Genomic DNA, 21299 nt, shown 5'->3' with positions numbered 1-21299 from the left:
CATGTTCGTATACATGATTTTACTTGTAAAATGAACACCTGTAACAGCCGTAAGGTGTGGAAAGTAGGACCCCAATGGCACAAATCCGCAATTTCCTAATCAATGTATTGTTTTAAAGCGTGGCAGTGGGTTTCTGTCACAGGTTATTGTTTACTGCGTACATGACGGCCGGTAAATTTACCTCTTGGTACAATGTGGTTAAGGTCCGGTCTCACTATGATGCAGGCGGAGCCCCGGTGCGTGATCAGGCATCTACCGGGACCCTACCGGGATGAACCGGTGCTTCACCGGGATGAACCGTGGACAACCGGGGACAACCGGGGCTCCACCGGTAAAATATTTAAATGTTTAATACCTCCGTGATGAACCGGGAGTCACCGGGAATGGCCGACAACGTCCGGCGTGGTACTGTGAACAACCGGGACTGCACCGGGAACAACCGGGACGGCACCGTAGCTCCACCGGGGCCCAAACAGACCCCGGCAGAGCTACGGGGAGCCTGGTGAATGCCGACAGAGGCCCGGTATAGCTACGGTACATAATCCATCCCGGTTGTTCCCTATGCAGTCCCGGTTGTTCCCAGTGCCAAACAGGTCCTTATCGGTGACTCCCGGTTCATCCCGGAGGTATTAAACATTTCAATACTTTCTGCACTGAAAGGCTTTCTGTCAAAATATCATCAAAAACATCAGTTGATTGTGAAAATGTACACGCATCACATCCGACTCTTCACTTTCAGAATCAGAGTACAGTATAGTTTCTTCAAGCTGCCCGGATATTGTGTCTACATTGAACGGCCACCGGAAAAACTTTGCGAAACCGAAATTTCGCAAACTTAAGTACCCTTTTTCTTGAAGGTTTGCTTATTTGTGATAAAGTATAAGATAAAAGTCTAACTTGTGATTAATAATTGGTTATTTTTGCTTGTTAAATGCGTTTTTTTCACTATGAACTTTATTTGCAAAGTTGGAGTCCCATGGGATTTTTGTAAAATCCCATGGGATTTTTCATTATCCCATGGGAATTTTGGTTTCTCCCATGGGATTTTTCTCCAGCTTTTTTTATGGGAGAAAAAATCCCATGGGATTTTCAAAACAAAAAACACGTTCGTTTGTGCTTAGTTATCGATTTTAAGCATTGTTAAAGCATTTGTGCTTATTTTCGTTCAATTTACTTTGATAGAAAAAAAATCCCATTTTTTTATGGGAAAAAAAAATCCCATGGGATTTTTTTCTGATTTTTAGAGATTTATTCATGTAACCTTCAGAAACACTACCTTTTAACAAATGATGAGCATTTCTCGCGATTTCAACGCGTTAAATCGTGTTTTAAAATAATAAAAAAATCCCATGGGATTTTTTTCCCATGGGATTTTTTTGTCCCATGGGATTTTTTTTCCCATGGGATTTTTTTTAAGGTATAAGTTTCTAAAAGCTATATAATAATAATAATTATAATAATAATAATAATAATAATAATAATAATAATAATAAAAATAATAATAATAATAATCGTGCTCAATATGATGAATTTGTACTTTTAAGCGACTAACATTTTTATTCGAGCCGATCGTCGAGTCCGAATGGTGAGTGTAAGAGCAATTTACCAGTACAAATAAATCTCACTTGTGAAGAGAACGCTACCGTACTATAAAATAATCTTGATAATAAGTCATATCATTTCTCGACAGAAAATGAAAACAGTATCCATATTGATGTCAGCAATGTCCCCTGCTATGATAAATATTGACAAAATGAAAAACCTTGACAATAATTCCGTGTCGAATACGCATTAGATTATAGCAATCAAATTCATATAAGCATTGATAAGATAATATGCGAAAATGGGTCTTATGTCAAATACGGCCAGCGTAGCTCCATTCCATAATGTCCGGTATTAAGTCACGTCAAGTTTCGTGGTCGAATTATAGCATAATAATCATTTTCACATTACGCGAATCATATGAGTTTCCCTACATATATTGTGTTAAAATTTATGTTACACTAATGTGCGATGATGAAAAGGGGATTTCGGTAATTCTACATTCGCCCGCCTAGTACCGAAATCCCCATATTTACGCCTTAAAGGGTCAATAGGTCATCGGTATGAATGGTTTTTGACTTCACATGAATGTTAAGGTGCAAAAAAATGATATTAATTTTAATTATTAAGCACTCTTGACAGCATTAAGTTGCCTCTCAGTGGGGATTTCGGTAATTCTACACTAGAACTTAAACTCGCGCCGGTACCGAAATCCTGCTGTACAAACCTTCAAGTGTCAACAAAATTATTATAGTGTTTTTTTTCATTAGCAACCAGTGACATGTATTATCTCCCATTCGGTTACTTCTTTTGGAAAATAATTAGCGGGGATTTCGGTACTGCTACATTCGTACGCCCAGAGCCGAAATCACCCATGTTTACGCCAATCCCCCATATTACGCCTTAAAGGGTCTATATGTCATTATGTTTGGGTTTTGGCATTGCATTAATGTTGATTTGTACACAATCATATTAGTGTTAATCATTTAAACACTCTTATCAGAATATTTTTTCCATTATTAAATAGTTTATTAATGTGAAAAATGTGTAAACAAATGTAAAAAAAGGTAAAATGTACATTTAAAACATTGGTTACACAAAAGTATATGTAAATATAACATGACATAGTAATAATAAGTCTTCAGAAATTATTTTCCAAACAAATCTGATGAAACAAATGATATCGTACTACCTTATTTACAATATGCTATACACTTTTGCAATTTAGTTATCAATGTTTAATCAAAGCATAAATCAGGATAATATGTTGCCTCTTAGCGGGGATTTCGGTAATTCTTAACAAGCACATAAACCCGCGCCGGTACCGAAATCCCCGCTGTACAAACCTTCAAGTGTAAAAAAATACTGATTTAGGTTTAAACAAAGGGAACAATAGTATTTTTGGCCACCAGAAAGCACTTCCGCGTCAACAAAACGATTGAAATTATGTCAGAAACCCAGCTTTTCATTGTATATATTGCAATACACCATCGGCCGCCGAGAGCGGAATACTGCGCTTGGCCGCTAAACAATGTGGATTGCATCAAATTAAATGTCAATTTTCGATTTGATTACAAAAATAAACACTGCCTTTTTATAAATATGTCAAGCACGTACACTTAACAAAAAAAAATCGATATATCTTTATGTAATGTAGAAAAGTAAAGCGCTTTATATATAACAATGTTTTATAATGTCTCTCTGGTTGAGAAAAAAAACTAAACAAAACCATGTAGAACATATATGTTTTCATAATTAAAAAAAAATATTTAATGATGCACGTGATGTTTTATAATTGATATAAGTTCACGTGTCATTGAACGAGTTAAGGGAGAGATGCGAATTAAATTACACATAATTAAAAAATGATACTATACTGTCAGCTTGATTTATAAATTGTGTTCCATCGCGCCAATATATTCATTGTTCCATGAAATTGTGTATAAAAGCAAAACGATTGAAATTATGTCAGAAATCCTGCTTTTCACATGAAATGATCTTTAACACTTTATTTATTCCAATCAGGTAAATAACAAATACAATAATAGGGGAAGTCTATACTGTGTATTAGAAACTTGTTGTGGTGATCCCTATCTTATCCGCAATACACATCCACCTGGCTTCTGTACAGAAAAAATTAGATTTACTTCCAAAATAACTGATTTCATTAATTGCTAACTTGTTGTCTACATTTTAAATTAACAACGATAATGGATCAACATCACCGTTGCACAATTATTAAGTTCACAGTAATCTGTGCTTTAAATAGATAGCCTAATTAAAGACGATGCTAATAAAGAACAAAGCGTGAATGTGGATATTAAGAAATTAGATCCTTTTTTGCATGACACTGGCAGTATATCATTTTATCTTATATAAATAAGCCACATTTAAGACATGGATAAAATTAAAATAAGACACATTTGCATCTTTCATTTCTTGAAAAAAAATAAGCACGCAGTCACATATAAATAAGATACATTGAAGACACAGAAAAAAATAAATAAGACACATTTGCATCTTTCACTAAATTTTCTTAAAAAAACATGTGAAACTGAAGAAAAACATTTATTACTGACACATTATTCTAAAAGTCGACTGACAACTTAAGTTCAAAGAGGGATTTACAATTAAATAAGATCCATTTTCGCATGATGCTGGTTGTAGAGCAAGCAATACATTTCTTACTGACACATTATTCTAAAAGTCGACAGGCAACATAAATTCAAAGAGGGAACCACAATTAAATAAGATCAATTTTCGCATGATACTGGTTGTATAGCAAGTAGTCACATATTAATTACAGCTTGCATTAGTTGCAATAATTTTGTTAAGTGCGCGTGCTTCTGAACGTTGCGTTAAGCGAGAGTGTTGTCCTTTTGTTAGTTTTATATTTTGGTATTATGTATGATTATTGCTTGTTTTGAATTTGAAATAAACGCTTTCTGGCAAATAAGCATCGTCTTAATTTTAATACAAATAATGAACATTTGACATACAAAATGTCCAATAACATACCGGCAATAACATTAAATATATGTTAATTTCTGTGCATGTTTATACCGAAATTATAGCCGACATCGGCAGTTAGGGAAATTTAGTGACACACTTTAACACATCAAACATGCATGATAGTTCTTTTTTCATATGATATTCCCCTGGTTGCTTACCGGTGTATTGGTGCAGTTGATAACCCCGCCGGGACTACAGTAGGGTGCTAATACACACGTGTATCGTGTTCAATACAATCGTCTTAATTTTAATACAAATAATGAACATTTGACATACAAAATGTCCAATAACATATCGGCATTAACATTATATATATGTTAATTTCTTTGCATGTTTATACCGAAATTATAGCCGACATCAGCAGTTAGGGAAATTTTGTGACACACTTTAACAAATCAAACATGCATGATAGTTCTTTTTTCATATGATATTCCCCTGGTTGCTTACCGGTGTATTGGTGCAGTTGATAACCCCGCCGGGACTACAGTAGGGTGCTAATACACACGTGTATCGTGTTCAATACCCGATCCATGCTACAACGTGTAAGAACGGGAATTTCGGTAATTCTACCTTTTTAAGCTTGCGCACCTCTAATGGGCACATATCCAAATATAATTTAATAAATTATTTTCCTAATCAGCATCATTTCACTAAACTACATGCAAATTTGTAGGTAGCTTTCCATGCTTAAAAAAAAATAAACCGATTTTTTCAAAACCACCCTCACGCTCGGCTTTTGTCCAGTTTATTTTCACCCCTGGGGTATATAAAAGTTCCATAATTCATTCAAATTTCCAAATATGGGCATGCAGTTGGTGTGTACAGATGCAGTAAAGGTGTTTAAAGTTTAAACAAGATGAAATAAGTATTCTTTTACAGACATTTATTTTTTACAAATTTTAATCTATGGAATAGCGCCATGAAATGTAAGTGATTTCAGCCAAGTAAAAATTGGGTCGGTTAAAAACAAAGTGTCATAAAATTCAAAATAGTATCATTTAAGTTATATTTTAAACTAAGTTTTTATAGAAACACTATATACAGCAAAAATACCAAAAAATAGACAGATTTACCGTTTACTTTTTGAAATAAAAATAAAAATGCAACATGCATCATTCGTATTTTCAGCAGTAAATTAATCAATTTAGCCATAACGTTGTTTTAATTTTAAAATTGAAGGATGTGCATACAATTTTCAACATATTTAACAATAAACATAGCTTATGTGCTATATTAAATCAAATTACGTTAGAAAAGAAATAAAACGCGTCGAAAAAGTATGCGATGTCGGCAGGAATCGAACCTGCGCGGGAAAATCCCAAAAGATTTCAATTTCATCGCCTTACCCACTCGGCCACGACGAATTTACATCTGTGTAACCTTAAATTAGATATATATAAGTAAACAGGTAAAAAGGCTCGCTCGATCTTTGAAGAAATCGCGAAATCGTATTTTTCAGATGATAATTGGATCAAAGTCAATATTTATAGTGAAAATAATGTAATCTAAATGAATAAGTTAAACATATATCAAAATTCGAAGTTTGAAAAAAATAAAATGCATCTCTCGGAAATAAGCGATCATTGAAGATCGGCAATGGCTTATGTATGAAGTGAAAGGACAGTTGAAAGTTTCCATTTTGCACGTTAATGATTCTGATAATATGGTGACAAAGGCAGCAGTCCTATGTAGTATTGTGTTTGACCGGAGAGTAGCGTGATCTGTGTCGGTGTTGGGCGCTCTGAGGGCGCAATCCGGCTACATAGGTACATAGAAACCTCTTGTGGCTATAGTCCATGGATCGGGTTCGGCAGACAGGGAACATGTAAATTTTTATATGTATGTTTTATATCTTAATTACCTAAACGTATATTTATCCTGGTGACTTATTTACTGAGGTATGAGTTAGTCGCAATGATTGTAGATACGTTGTACTATATTTAGTAAGTATTTGGAGGACGAGTGGCACGGGCACGCGCTTTATTATCACTTATGCAAGGAACGCGTTTTGTTTATATACGTATTTTTGATATTCCGATAGGCTTAAGGGAGGTAACTTATTGAAGTAAAACGCGATATTTTTTGCGATGCCTTTTTATAACTCTTGTTTAGTTAATTACATACGAATATACAGCTAAATTTAAGATGATTTTTACCAGAAAAAAATTTCGGAGAAAGATATATTGAGATTTTGATATTCCATAGAATGCGAGTCTCCATATATATTTTCTATTGCAGGGGAGGTAATTTAAAATTTTTAAAGTCTCCGAATTGGTCTTTGTTGTATCTATTTACGTTTATTTCAAGCTTATGGCGATTAAAAAATTAATTATTATTAGTATATGCTCACATGGATATTGGTACGTATATATCGTGTTCATATAACTGTTACTACATCCATTTCATTCATCATTAAGGTCGGGCTACACAAATCTCGTGAAGAGGCCAGTAGGACCTGTAAACAAACTCTCATACACACACTCTTCACTCATCGTGGCGCTCTCGCATGTCTGAGGCGATATATAAGACCGATGTCATATATAATACTGTATTCGCTGGTATTTTCGGTTGATATGTTTGATTGCTTAGGACGCAATGAATATAGTGTATTTATATTTAATCGAAGTGAGCTCATTGTTGTTTCTGGCGGTATTCAATTTCTGGTAATAGTTTCGCGATTAAAGACGTCGGTTCTCGGTTAGGTGTGGAATGTTCTTATTTGTTAATGTGCCAAGTGCTTAAAGGCGGTTTATCGCACTTTATTAGTCGGCGTTTCAAGAGAATGGGTAATAAATGCAAATCAGTAGGTGCTTAGAAGACTTAAGTACGGCAAGAACCACAACTCACTCTGCTAGGAACGATTACCACTGCCTGTCTGCAGCAGACGACAAATGATTCTGCTCTAGCAGTGAATGTATATACCAGCTTGTAAACGCCATTGGCCAGTCTAGTGTTTATCATTAAAATATGCACATATTGGCTGCTTTCATGGAAAACGAGGCTTAATGCACGTCAAATAAGATTAGCCTGTGCACAATGATAAGCATATGCAATGCGAACAAGCTAATCAAGGACGACAACAGCGAACAACTAAAGTGCCTTCAGCGCTTTGATTTATAATATACATTATGTCCTATGTTATATGGCGTATAGCTACTAATATATGTGTGTATAAAATATGTTAACCGTCTTTATTTTTTAAATAAATGAAATCATACTGAAACTCTACGAATTGAGGATTTACATGTTTTTATGAGCTGTCAAAGATTATTACAAACAACAATTATTATCTTTTTTAATGCAGACACTTTAAAAGACTGTGGGTGCGGACCCAGGATCCTGCGATAAATCAAACGGAAAGGTACTTTAGGTACTTAAGCTACGTTGAAGAAACTCGGACATTGTTGACGCCCTGTCTTCAATAAATACTGTTTTTGAGTGAGGTTAAACTTACAAATGTATTTGTTAGCCAATTGACGTGTATCGTGGTATTTTGAAATTATTTTTAAAATAACTGGGCTAAGCATTGGTTTCGGTTTGACCAAATGTACCAGATTGTGGTCTCTTTAAAGTGCTATGTTTTTACTGCCGTGATATCTTTAACAAACTACACATTATTGATCGTGGACGTTTTATACTCTTATTGAATTTGTTTCCCTAAAATATGCTCTTCTATTAGTAGATGTTTAGGTGACGATGTTCTAATTATAGATCTTACACGGCCAAGAAACACTAGATAGGTCTTTGCAAAGAGAGCTGTTGAATATCGTGAATGCGTTCAATGTGGCCTGTTTATTTCAGAAAGCTATGTGCAATGTTTTATTGGGATTTCTATCAAATTGCCAATTGCAAAATTTGATTTAATTCATTCGGACCTACAAGCGGGAAACTTCTTCATTAAAATTCAATGGGTTTTAAGAAGTTCGTTGAAAGGCCAAATTTGACGTTAAACAGCAACGCCGAAAAAATTGCTACTTAGTCTTATTTATCACTTTTTTTGTAAGATTTACCAGTAGACGTTCTTCAGTGAAATTAAGCAAACACACAGTGCCGACAAATATGGAAGGGTATTTGGGTAAAAATTACATCCTTCTTTGTGACTGTGTCATGACTCTTGATGGTACTTTCAATTAGTATGTAGACACCTTTTCATGCTTGATGACACTTACATCTTGCCTGATGTCCAATTTCTATTTACATTCTGCTTAATGGTATCATGCATGTGTACAGATGCAACATTCTTGTTCGTTAATTGCATGCTGCATATGTGTATGTTGGTTTGTGCAGAGAGACTTGTGCAATAGGCGCAGTGCATAATGGAATCAAATATTAATGCGTTTAATAAATTAACGCGATGGTAAGATGTGAGTTTCACCCAAGCACAAAGCAACATACTATCATGCATGATACAATGATGTCAATTGACAGTCATTCCGAAATGCTACGGAGGACTACGGAAATTTACGGCGTATAACGGAAATTTTATGTTATAGGAGAAGTTGCGCACCTTTGTAAGATATTTGCTACTGAACCGAAATTAACCGCGTGTTTGTAGACTTAACTTTTTTTTGGTTAATGACTAACCATAATTTTTGTACAGTAATTTACCTTCAATAACCACAGAAAGTCTATGGATATATTTCAATATATGCTACTAATGCATGTATGCAGAGCTCCAGATATGACGCTTAAAGTCGTAAAAAATTGAATTAAATTTAGTAAAAAAGTAGACTTAAATTCTGTGCGTACGGTTACACATTGGAAAAATAAAATAAGAATTCAAAATGTGTGATCATGCGTAAAACTCAATATCAATGCATATAATGTAAACATTTTATCAATGAGTTCCCACTCGTCTAGGCCCTCATTACAATTATGAAATCAACAGCACTTTAACGTTATTATGAATAACAGACCATCTTTACAACAGTCGAAAAGCCGAACGTTTTCCATTATCTGGTCCTTTTATCGCAAAAAGTCTGCTGTAACCCGGCAATTGTCATGAGCTCTTCTTAGACTATAAACCTAAATGCGGATGTGCCAAAAATTATATTTACCTGAAAAAACGAATTAATAATAGACTTTAAGGCTGGATTATTATAGAGTGTAAACCAAGATTTTGCTGAAAAAGTTATCTGGAACTTTGCATGTATGTTGAGAGGAAATCGATTACATAATTTCAAATTTACTAGAGTACTTTTATATTGCACCACATAAAATGCTTTAAAACTATAATATTGAAGTGTACATATAAACTTTATTATAGATGGGTAGGTATTTCGTGTCAATCTCTTTCACATATGAAAGAGCTGTTGGTCATGCTGCTATAAGTACATATAGATGCATGACACAATTTAGATTAAGCAAAATAAAACACTAGGTATTTGCCAAGAGTCAAATATATACGAGCAGTAAGAGCGTAATCGTGCACAGCGAGACTTACTCATGTAGAATTGAAACTCTTATTGCTTTCTTTCGAAATAATTTCATGTTTTTTGCGGATTAATGTTCCGTTTTAGATCCATAATTAACGAATGCCTCAATATTTTCAGAAATTAACACCGGACTAATGTTCACCGACATTTTTTCATACAGATTGGATATAAATATTATAGAGCTTAACAAAAAATACATTAAGCCCTGTTCTCCCGGCACACGTGCTGGACACACAGGTGGTTAGCGTGTGGCTATGATAATAATTAGTGAAAACATCTTTTTGAATGATAAATAATCATATTAAAACGAAAAATCAAATTTTCTATAAAAAAAAATCACTACCGTTTTATATAAAACAAGGTTTCCAACTCGAAATCATCCGAAAACGGGGTGCATCGTTTTGAGCAGCCATTACTAAATTAATTTTGCAGCGATTTTCATGACCCGGTCTTATTCAACGCAGAAATGAATTTCCTTTTAGGAAATGTATATATATTGTTATATTTCTACACATGCTGGGTCAAATTTTAAGAAATAAAGCTATACATAATTCGCTTGACCCAGTTGTGATCGATCAGACCGTATTTATGAATGAAATCTCCAGTTGTAAAGACACAACTCCGCATTGGAGCAATGAAATCACTCTTGTGTTTAAAATGTCAGTTGGTTGAAATGTATGTAAACAAAGGTTTGAAAATGCGCTGGACAGTTAGTTTTGATGCATAATTCTACGGCAAGCACGGTAAGAATGTTTTTTTCATACGTTTTATTGAATTATGGTATCGAGGTTCGTGAACTTTGCAGGGAAAATGCCTATTTCCCCGTGAAGATTTCAGTCATGAATACTGTCTGATCGATCACAGCTGGGTCACGCGAGTTGTGTATCGTGTTATTTCTTAAAAGTTGACCCAGTATTTGTAAAAATATTGCAAGACATATACATTTCCAGAAAGGAAATTTATTTCTGCGTTGAATAAGACCAAGATCGTGAAAATCGCTGCAAAATTGATGAAGAAATGGCTGTTTAAAACGATGCATCCCGTTTTCGGATGATTTCGAGTTGGATACCTTGTTGAATATATATTTAACTTATTTTTTTTTTAAGAAAAGTTGATTTTTCGTTATAATATGATTACTTATCATTCCAAAATATGTTTTCACTAACTAGTATTATAGCCACACGCTAACCACCTGTAGCTGGACACTTTTAAAAAACACTATACAAATTCAAGTACTTATGCACTTAATTAATTGTAAACAATGACGGTTGAAATCCGTGCGTGGGAATTTTTCTGGTAACCAAGAGCGACGTCAACGTTCATGACAAACCTGTTTATATGACATTTATTTATTGATTTTTTCCAACTTGATTGAAAATTATGTTTTATGATATTTTAATACATGTAGATGAAGTAGTTGTTTTCTCAACGAGGAGTACAATAGTTGTACAGTACTAGACACGAGTACTTGTAACTTTCAGGTTTCTCTGTATACCACAGACATTATATAGTCATAAAATGATAAATATGTGTTTATAGAAATTGTAATTATAGCATGGTAAACAGACTAGAGAAATCTGAAAGTTTCACGCACAGGTCTGTGGCAATGGGGGTTTGGGCTACTTTATAAATATGAGGTCGATATGCAATGCACATCGGTAGATTACGTCTACTGTAATTATTTGGACTAGGGAAGGGCCACAATTCCAACACATCAGCCCCGTTATGTTCTAAATAAAATTCATGTATAATTTCTTGAGTGCCAATTGCATCTTACAAATATCAAAAACATTAACGGCAGTCAATTCATTGTGTAAACTTACTGGTCTTCATGGCAATAATGAACGTATTTAGTTTAATGGAGATTATATAACGAAGGGAACTAATTCAGCTTATTCAGTTTACTAGTCAAAATGATTCGGATGTTTTCGCTTTTTTTTCCGAAAAGTAATTTATTCAACATACGGAAAATAAACGCGCGCCACCTGATGTCATAATTTAGTAACTTGCATTCTGCTTACTGCCTGTTGCTAACTGCCGTTGTTAATGACGCTTAGTGGCAAAACCGATTATGACTGGTTCAGGAATAATGAACACACAAACATTGGATAGTCACCAAGCATGTTGAAACAATCATCAAGTATAACCGATAGAGAACAAGCATGTTGGAACTGTCATGAAGCATGTTAGAATAAACATCACGCATAATGTAAATATTATTCATGAATGATGTAATGTTGCAGCAATCATCAAGTATAAACGAATAGACAACAAGCATGTTGGAATTGTCATAAAGCAAATTAGAATAAGCATCAGTCATAATGTAAATATTCACCACGAATGATGTAACTTTTACCTAAATATCCTTCCATAGACATGTGTTGTTACTAAAATAGACATAGAGATTTGAGCATTGGGAGTGACCTAATCATACTGTGCTTTAGCAGTATTACGGAATACCGTTAGTGCCATCGTGGTTACACATTAAAATCCAGAGGGCGAGAACGCGAGAACGCGATAGTACGATGGCGACAATGTGACAATACGATGATGACAGGGTGACAATACGATGGCGACAATGCGATAGTACGATGGCGACAATGCGAGAACGCGATAATACGATGACGACAATCAGACAGTGCGATGACGACAGTGGCGACAATACGATGGCGACAGTGAGATAGTACGATGGCGACAATACTACAGTTCGATAGTGCGATAATACGATGACGACAGTGCGAAAATACGATGACGACAGTGCGACAATACGATGGCGATAGCCGACAGTGCGATAGTACGATGGTGCCAATGCGATAACGCGATAGTATGATGGCGGCAATTCGAAAATGCGATGGCGACAGTGCGACAATACGATGGCGACAATGCGATAGAACGATGGCGACATTGCGATGATACCACGGCGACAGTACGATATGACTATCGCATTGTCGCCCCCGTACTATCGCACTGCCGCCATTGTATTGTCGCACTGTCGCATTGTCGTCATCGTACTAGCGCGTTTTCGCAATCGTACGAACGCATTGTCGCCATCGTATTGTCGCACTGTCGTCATCGTACTTTCGCGTTCTCGCATTCTCGCCCTCTGGATTTTAATGAGTAACCACGGTGGCCCCTAACGGTATTTTGTACAGTAAAGTGCGTAAAATCTGGTTTGGAATAACAATTTATATGCCGAAAACAGATGTTGAAAACCCGACTTTGTTTTATAAGTAGTAGTCTAAATATACAATGAGTTTTCCGAGCATTAAATAAACATATTAAAATAAAATTCATGTTCGTATCAGTTGGAAATTCTTGTTATAGTAGAAGCAAGAACACAATAAAACGCTGATTGGGCTTACTAATTTGAGGCAAGAAAAAACACATCGCGCTATTATATATAACATATAACGCGCATTCCGCAAAGTTCGAGCGCCCGTCTCGGTGCCGTCGTTTCCGGTGAAAGTTTCGCACAGGAGCTACCGAGTTTGGATATGAGACCACGAATCATGGCTTGACTTTATATATCAGTCAGCGTAGAACCATATGATTTTTTCTCCCATGGGATTTTTTTCTCCCATAATTTGCAAATGGGAGAAAAATCCCATGGGATTTTGAACATTTTAAAAAACGTGTTTTATTTGCGTTTGCAAGTATTTTAACGTTATTTAAGGACTGTATATTGGTTTTATGCCCATTATATATAAAAATATATAGTAATAAAAAAATCCCATTTTAAAATGGGAGAAAAAAATCCCATTGTAATTTCCTTTGAAACAAAGCATTTGTATAATTAAAATACATGTTCGTAATATTTTTTGTACTTTAAAATGTGTAATGTACAATGAATCAAAGTAACATGTAGTTTTATTCAATTAAAGTTACCGTAATTGACTATTTTAACATAATAACCACCTTATGCATTGCTTCAAATCAAAATATTTCGATTTTACCTCAAAATAAATGTAAAGGTTGAAAACTACGCACATTTGTTATTAGTTTGTTATTGAAAATAAGTGCCTACCATTACTGGATCCTACGTTCTCTAATCCATAAACACCAGAAAAGATGAAACTCGCCTTATTAAGTAGTGTATGTACACAATGTTTTCGTAGTAAAACATATACCCGACTTCGTAGCGAAACGGACTACGCTTATATCTCGTCGGCCCCCAGTGGGGTCAATCGGGAATCCTCGACTAATTCCATATTTCCCGCCAATTTTACCACAGAACGGAGTGTAGTTTGCACATAACCAAGTTAAGAGCAGTCATAACGATCTGGTTTTCAGACAGAACGGTGATTCCAATAATGCGCAGAACGAAGTGCGAAAATCAGAAGACGATTTGTAATATCGACAGAACGGTTTATTAAATGCAGAAAACGAAAGTACTAATTGCATAAACAAAGTGGTAGTTTTATAGAAGTATAAGTGCGTACAACCAATTAAAATCTGTACAGAACTAGGTGTATAATGCCACAGTACAACACGTAATACGTACATAACAAATTTGCAGAAGTACACAACATTAAGCTCTTTGCAAAGAATAACATGTTTTGTGTACATAACACAATAAGCTTTATACGGAATAGACTTATAAACACACAAAACAACATGCACAATATACAGCACGGTATTGTTTTTGTACAGAACAGTTTTTGATACGGACAAAATACAATGCGTAGGTCACTAGACAACTTGCTGTTTAGACACAACGATATTTGAACTGTACATAACGGTTTTAGATATGCAGACAACGGAAATTATAACATAAAGACAACTACATAACGGAGTGTGTATTGCACAGAACAAAGTGCGCTTTGTAGAGAACAACAATAAAATCGGATAAACCCAATTGAAATATGTACATACCAATTTGTATATTGCACATCAAAACTCGTCATACATACATAACGCATTATTTAAAGCACATAACGATGTGTAATTTGCACACAACAAAAAAAGTTTTTTGTACAGAGCAAAGTTAATTCTGAACATAATACAATGATAATTGCACCAAACAAAATGCGAACTTCACAAGACGGAATTTTGTTTGTACAGAACGATAGATGAACTATATATAACACAATGCAGATTTCACTCTTCAACTTGTTGCTTGTACCTAACGATATTCGAATCGCGCGTAACGACCATAGACATGCAGACAACGAAAATAAAGTATATAGGCGAGACAGCTGAGGCGTTCCATACGATATTGTGGTTTGTGCCGTCTCTTCATACGAGCCGGGGTTCAAGGCTATTCAGTTTTCACAGTACATTGTTTGTGGTTAAACACGAATAATTAAATCAATACCACCATTGTTCATTCAATCTTTGGGCGGTCGCATCCGAATGCAAACGAAAGCTTACAGATTGTGTTGTGTACAACTATTTTCAAGTAAGTTGTGGTTTATGTTTTCGTATTTAATTAACATGATTCAACTCTTAAGGGAACTTGTATCATATGTTTATATTTGCCAACTATCAAAGCAAGATTGTTTTTGTGACTATTTAAAACTGTTATAGGACTCGTTCATAGAGTTCGTTGTTTTGATAATTTCATTTAAAAAGTTCACAAATCTATAATGTTTTATATAAAGAAACTGATTATTATAGCAAGAAAAAGGTCGAAAACAAATATTTATTCCCCGGGATTCGAACTCGGGACCTTTTTAAAGCCACGAAGGCTTTATCAATTTCTAGGGACCATTAACACTTTTCCAGTTCTCTTACGTATTCTCTAAATCACCGAGAAAGAGCGTTAAAACACTTTATTATTTTACCGATTACGACTAATAATGATCATCCATAAACATAACGAATATGATAAATATTTTTTGTAATAAGGACTTAGTGTCATTGTTTAAACATTATGTTTCATTTCTTTGTGAAATCTACGAAAATTATTTTGAAAATCGTCATTGTGTCAAACTGTGAAAACGTCCCGTTTAAGCATAAGTGATCGTATTGGGCGGTTGAAGTGGATTAATGTGTAGTGTAGGTATAGAATGGACGTTTGTTTAAGTTAACTGAGGTTTTCAATACCATTCTTAAATGAGCCGTAAAGCAAATACATAAGGCTTTATGTTTGTTGACTTCCAATCATTGTTATTTTCATTTATATGTCCGTTGTATTCTATCCAGACAAAGAGTATTGTTTAAATCTTAAATACCATGGGCAGAGGTTGTATTTGAGAGGTATAAATGTGTACTATATATCATGTCCTGATTACGCCCCACCCCCCTAAGTGAGAGATCTTATGATTCTTATGATCTAGGACACACAATACTGGCTCTGTTCATTAAACGGACCCGGGTATGTTTATAAAACCTGAATCTAAAATCTTTTTATGAAATCGAAATAAAATGTACAGATTCAAACTACAGTCACCACCTATGGTGATGGTACATACAATAATATGTGTGTGTGGGTGTGTGTGGCTGGGAACGCGATTTTGACTAATCTGGTCGACTTTTTTAGTTCAGCATATGTTATAAAAGTGCTACATCTTAATAATCAAAATCCGAAATTTTAAACATCCAATTACTAAAAATGACGAAGTAATGCCATGTTTGTGTTATCATGTCAACAAACGCCGAATACTACTGCTGTTTGTATGAAATGACGTTTGAATTCAATGAGTATCATTAACTGTTTCGCTGATCAGTTTGTGTTGATACTAACTCCATTGTCGCGTATTGCGATGAACATAACTGACATACGAAGTACAGAATTAATTGCAGTATTATAAATCATTAAATACTCATGATTGCCATGAAAACAAAACTGTTACATTCAGATATGGAACATGGTAAGCATATATCATAATATAAAAATGTATGTATCATTTTTCTTGAAATAGGCGTGTATTCAGAAATGGAACATTTTGTACGGCTTCAAACTTGAGCACACAAAAGAATAACTGCTCATGATACAATGTGTGTTGTCATCTATGCTGCCATATATATATTTTTGTTTTTTTGTTCAAAGATAGATCAAAATTTATGAGAACAACATTAATTAAGTTAACAAGTTGCTATGGAAAAGTAAATTGTCAATTGCATATCCATGATATTTGTTATCAACAATATTTATTAATCAATATTATTACCAACTTAACATAAGTGTAGATAGAAAACAAAAATTCACTCTTTACATACAAAGGTGTTCACAAATGCTTTGTGAACTAAAAACAAATTTAAAAGCAATAAGCACTATTAATGCCACATCAGGCACCCATAGTTTGAATTTAACACAACCAACTGTTTGTTTACCCTTTAAAAAAATAATATACATAACATGAAAAATATACATGTTACATTCAATATCTGATGTCAATATGAACTACAACAGTATTTATAGTGATCTTTTTTAACACATACCAGCATGCAATACAGTATATTTATTATGATGTAAAGATTATATTATAGTGAATATCACTATGAGGGAGTTAATTTATCATTAATCATAAAATAGATTAAATGTATCATGAACTTAGTGGGCATAATAAACAAAATGTATACAATGTACATTTATATTCCATTATTCTTAACATACTGTAACATGCTAACTATGTTTTCTCATGGATTACAGTGATTAAAAAACAACACGAGATATGCATAGTTGATGTTATGTACTTGCAAATTCATGCGTATCAATCAAAATCTATTTGTGTTATAAATTGATGTACAATAAACCTATTAAGTCTGGAATATACAAACATACCTGTTAAAAAAGTCAACCCCAACACACTTGAACACAATATATTGTCCATATTATAATCACACAATGTCCAAAATAACGGTAAGATGTAAACTTTGTAAGCTGAGGTTGCACCAGAATTGGCAAAATGCATATTTGAAGACATGCAATAATAACAAATATAAATGACTAATTCCTTTTAAGCCACCTTCTACATGCATCACACAATGGAGACCACCTACTTATCCACAATTTATTTTTTGCAATTACATCAGTATGATATGCACTCTTTTTCTCATTTGATATTTTTCTTTTCAAACGTGATAGTGTGGAAAATAACACAAACAATTATTATGTTCAATAACAATTTTCTTGTTTTTCAGAATTCACTCTGAAACCTCCCGATATGCACAGAGAACAGAGAATAGTAAATGTTCTAAATTAAAACATAAATATAAAGTATCATGCTTTTTAATAACTTGATCATACATGTATTTAATACATGTATTTTATTAATTATGTAATTAATACAATTATGAATGTAATTATTAATTATATTATTATTTGTCGTCCCATAGTATCGAAAACAAGGATTAACTAAGCTGGTTACATGCTAATCCCTTCTTTGGCATTACTGCTTCATTTAGAGCGTTAAGTCCCCCGTTAACTGTCGTCCATCCTGTAACATAATACATTTTTTTTTAAATACATAATTCTGTGTTTTTAACTAAATTTCGTCATAACTGTGCATAGGATAATCTCTTTTTAATTACAGGATGCTAATCACATGTAAGGTAAAAAATGCAGGGTGTAAGTCAATTGATACTTGATAATAATGAGAACTTGTGTTTGTGTTCGCACTTTTCGGTTGTGCTCGATCTGTATTTGGCTGAAACACATGACCGATAGGATGCAGATTAAGAAAACAATTAATATAATTTCTAGTTTATCATGAGCTCAACCATTAATATGGATATGGACATTAATATGGACATCCACAACTTAAAATTCTGACAAGAATAGAAAACATTAAAAATGTTTACTCATAAACCTCATCAAATAGAATTAATCACATTGCTGACACTTTCACGGTGTTGTCACTACGAATGGCTAATGCTTACATGCCATTGAGGGTTTGCTTAGACATTTGCAAAATAATTTTATTATAAACGGCCACCGGAAAACTTTGCGAAACCGAAATTTCGCAAACTTAAGTACCTTTTTCTTGAAGGTTTGCTTATTTGTGATAAAGTATAAGATAAAAGTCTAACTTGTGATTAATAATTGGTATTTTTGCTTGTTAAATGCGTTTCTTCACTATGAACTTTATTTGCAAAGTTGGGGTTCCCATGGGATTTTTGTAATTTCCCATGGGATTTTTCATTATCCCATGGGAATTTTGGTTTCTCCCATGGGATTTTTCTCCAGCTTTTTTTATGGGAGAAAAAATCCCATGGGATTTTCAAAACAATAAAACACGTTTGTTTGTGCTTAGTTATCGATTTTAAGCATTGTTAAAGCATTTGTGCTTATTTTCGTTCAATTTACTTTGATAGAAAAAAAATCCCATTTTTTTATGGGAAAAAAAAATCCCATGGGATTTTTTTCTGATTTTTAGAGATTTATTCATTGACCTTCAGAAACACTACCTTTTAACAAATGATGCGCATTTCTCGCGATTTCAACGCGTTATATCGTGTTTTAAAATAATAAAAAAATCCCATGGGATTTTTTTTCCCATGGGATTTTTTTGTCCCATGGGATTTTTTTTCCCATGGGATTTTTTTTTTCCAATGGGATTTTTTTTAAGGTATAAGTTTCTAAAAGCTATTAATAATAAATAATTATAATAATAATAATAATAATAATAATAATAATAATAATAATAATAATAATAATAATAATAATAATTATCGTGCTCAATATGATGAATTTGTACTTTTAAGCGACTAACATTTTTATTCGAGCCGATCGTCGAGTCCGAATGGTGAGTATAAGAGCAATTTACCTGTACAAATAAATCTCAATTGTGAAGAGAACGCTACCGTACTATAAAATAATCTTGATAATAAGTCATATCATTTCTCGACAGAAAATGAAAACAGTATCCATATTGATGTCAGCAATGTCCCCTGCTATGATAAATATTGACAAAATGAAAAACCTTGACAATAATTCCGTGTCGAATACGCATAAGATTATAGCAATCAAATTCATATAAGCATTGATAAGATAATTTGCGAAAATGGGTCTTATGTCAAATACGGCAAGCGTAGCTCCATTCCATAATGTCCGGTTATTAAGTCACGTCAGTTTCGTGGTCGAAATATAGCATAATAATCATTTTCACATTACGCGATTCATATGAGTTTCCCTACAATATTGTGTTAAAATTTATGTTACACTAATGTGCGATGATGAAAAGGGGATTTCGGTAATTCTACATTCGCCCGCCTAGTACCGAAATCCCCATATTTACGCCTTAAAGGGTCAATAGGTCATCGGTATGAATGGTTTTTGACTTCACATGAATGTAAGGTGCAACAAATTTGATATTAATTTTAATTATTAAGCACTCTTGACAGCATTAAGTTGCCTTTCAGTGGGGATTTCGGTAATTCTACACTAGAACTTAAAACGCGCGCCGGTACCGAAATCCTGCTGTACACAAACTTCAAGTGTCAACAAAATTATTATAGGTTTTTTTTCATTAGCAACCAGTGACATGTATTATCTCCCATTCGGTTACTTCTTTTGGAAAATAATTAGCGGGGATTCGGTACTGCTACATTCGTACGCCCAGAGCCGAAATCACCCATGTGTACCGCCAATCCCCCATATTACGCCTTAAAGGGTCTATATGTCATTATGTTTGGGTTTTGCTTTGCATTATGTTGATTTGTACACAATCATATTAGTGTTTATCATTTAAACACTCTTATCAGAATATTTTTCCATTATTAAAGTGTATTAATGTGAAAAAATGTGTAAACGAATGTATAAAAAGGTAAAATGTACATTAAAACATTGGTTACACAAAAGTATATGTAAATATAACATGACATAGTAATAATAAGTCTTCAGAAAGTATTTTCCAAACAAATCTGATGAAACAAATGATATCGTACTACCTTATTTACAATATGCTATACACTTTGCAATTAGTTATCAATGTTTAATCAAAGCATAAATCAGGATAATATGTTGCATCTTAGCGGGGATTTCGGTAATTCTTAACAAGCACATAAACCCGCGCCGGTACCGAAATCCCCGCTGTACAAACCTTCAAGTGTAAAAAAAAAAATACTGATTTAGGTTAAATAAAGGGAACATAGTATTTTTGGCCACCAAAAAGCACTTCCGCGTCAACAAAACGATTGAAAATTATGTCAGAAACCCAGCTTTTCATTGTATATATTGCAATACACATCGGCCGCCGAGAGCGGACATACTGCGCTTGGCGTATAAACATGTGGATTGCATCAAATTAAATGTCAATTTTCGATTTTATTACAAAAATAAACACTGCCTTTTTATAAATATGTCAAGCACGTACACTTAAACAAAAATCGATATATCTTTATGTAATGTAGAAAAGTAAAGCGCTT

The 21299-nt window shown here is 33.9% G+C and overlaps 1 protein-coding gene across 1 annotated transcript in view; it reads left to right on the top strand.

Annotated features, from left to right (window-relative positions):
• LOC127849145 (uncharacterized) overlaps nt 1-21299 on the top strand; it is a 108321-nt gene that overhangs the window by 22782 nt on the left and 64240 nt on the right. The gene's annotated exons all lie outside the window — the stretch shown is intronic.

This window comes from Dreissena polymorpha, chromosome 10 (assembly GCF_020536995.1).
Source record: "Dreissena polymorpha isolate Duluth1 chromosome 10, UMN_Dpol_1.0, whole genome shotgun sequence".
In the NCBI taxonomy this organism is placed as follows: Eukaryota; Metazoa; Mollusca; class Bivalvia; order Myida; family Dreissenidae; genus Dreissena; species Dreissena polymorpha.
Note: the sequence above shows the minus strand (reverse complement) of the source record. Positions and strands in the feature narration are given on the sequence as shown.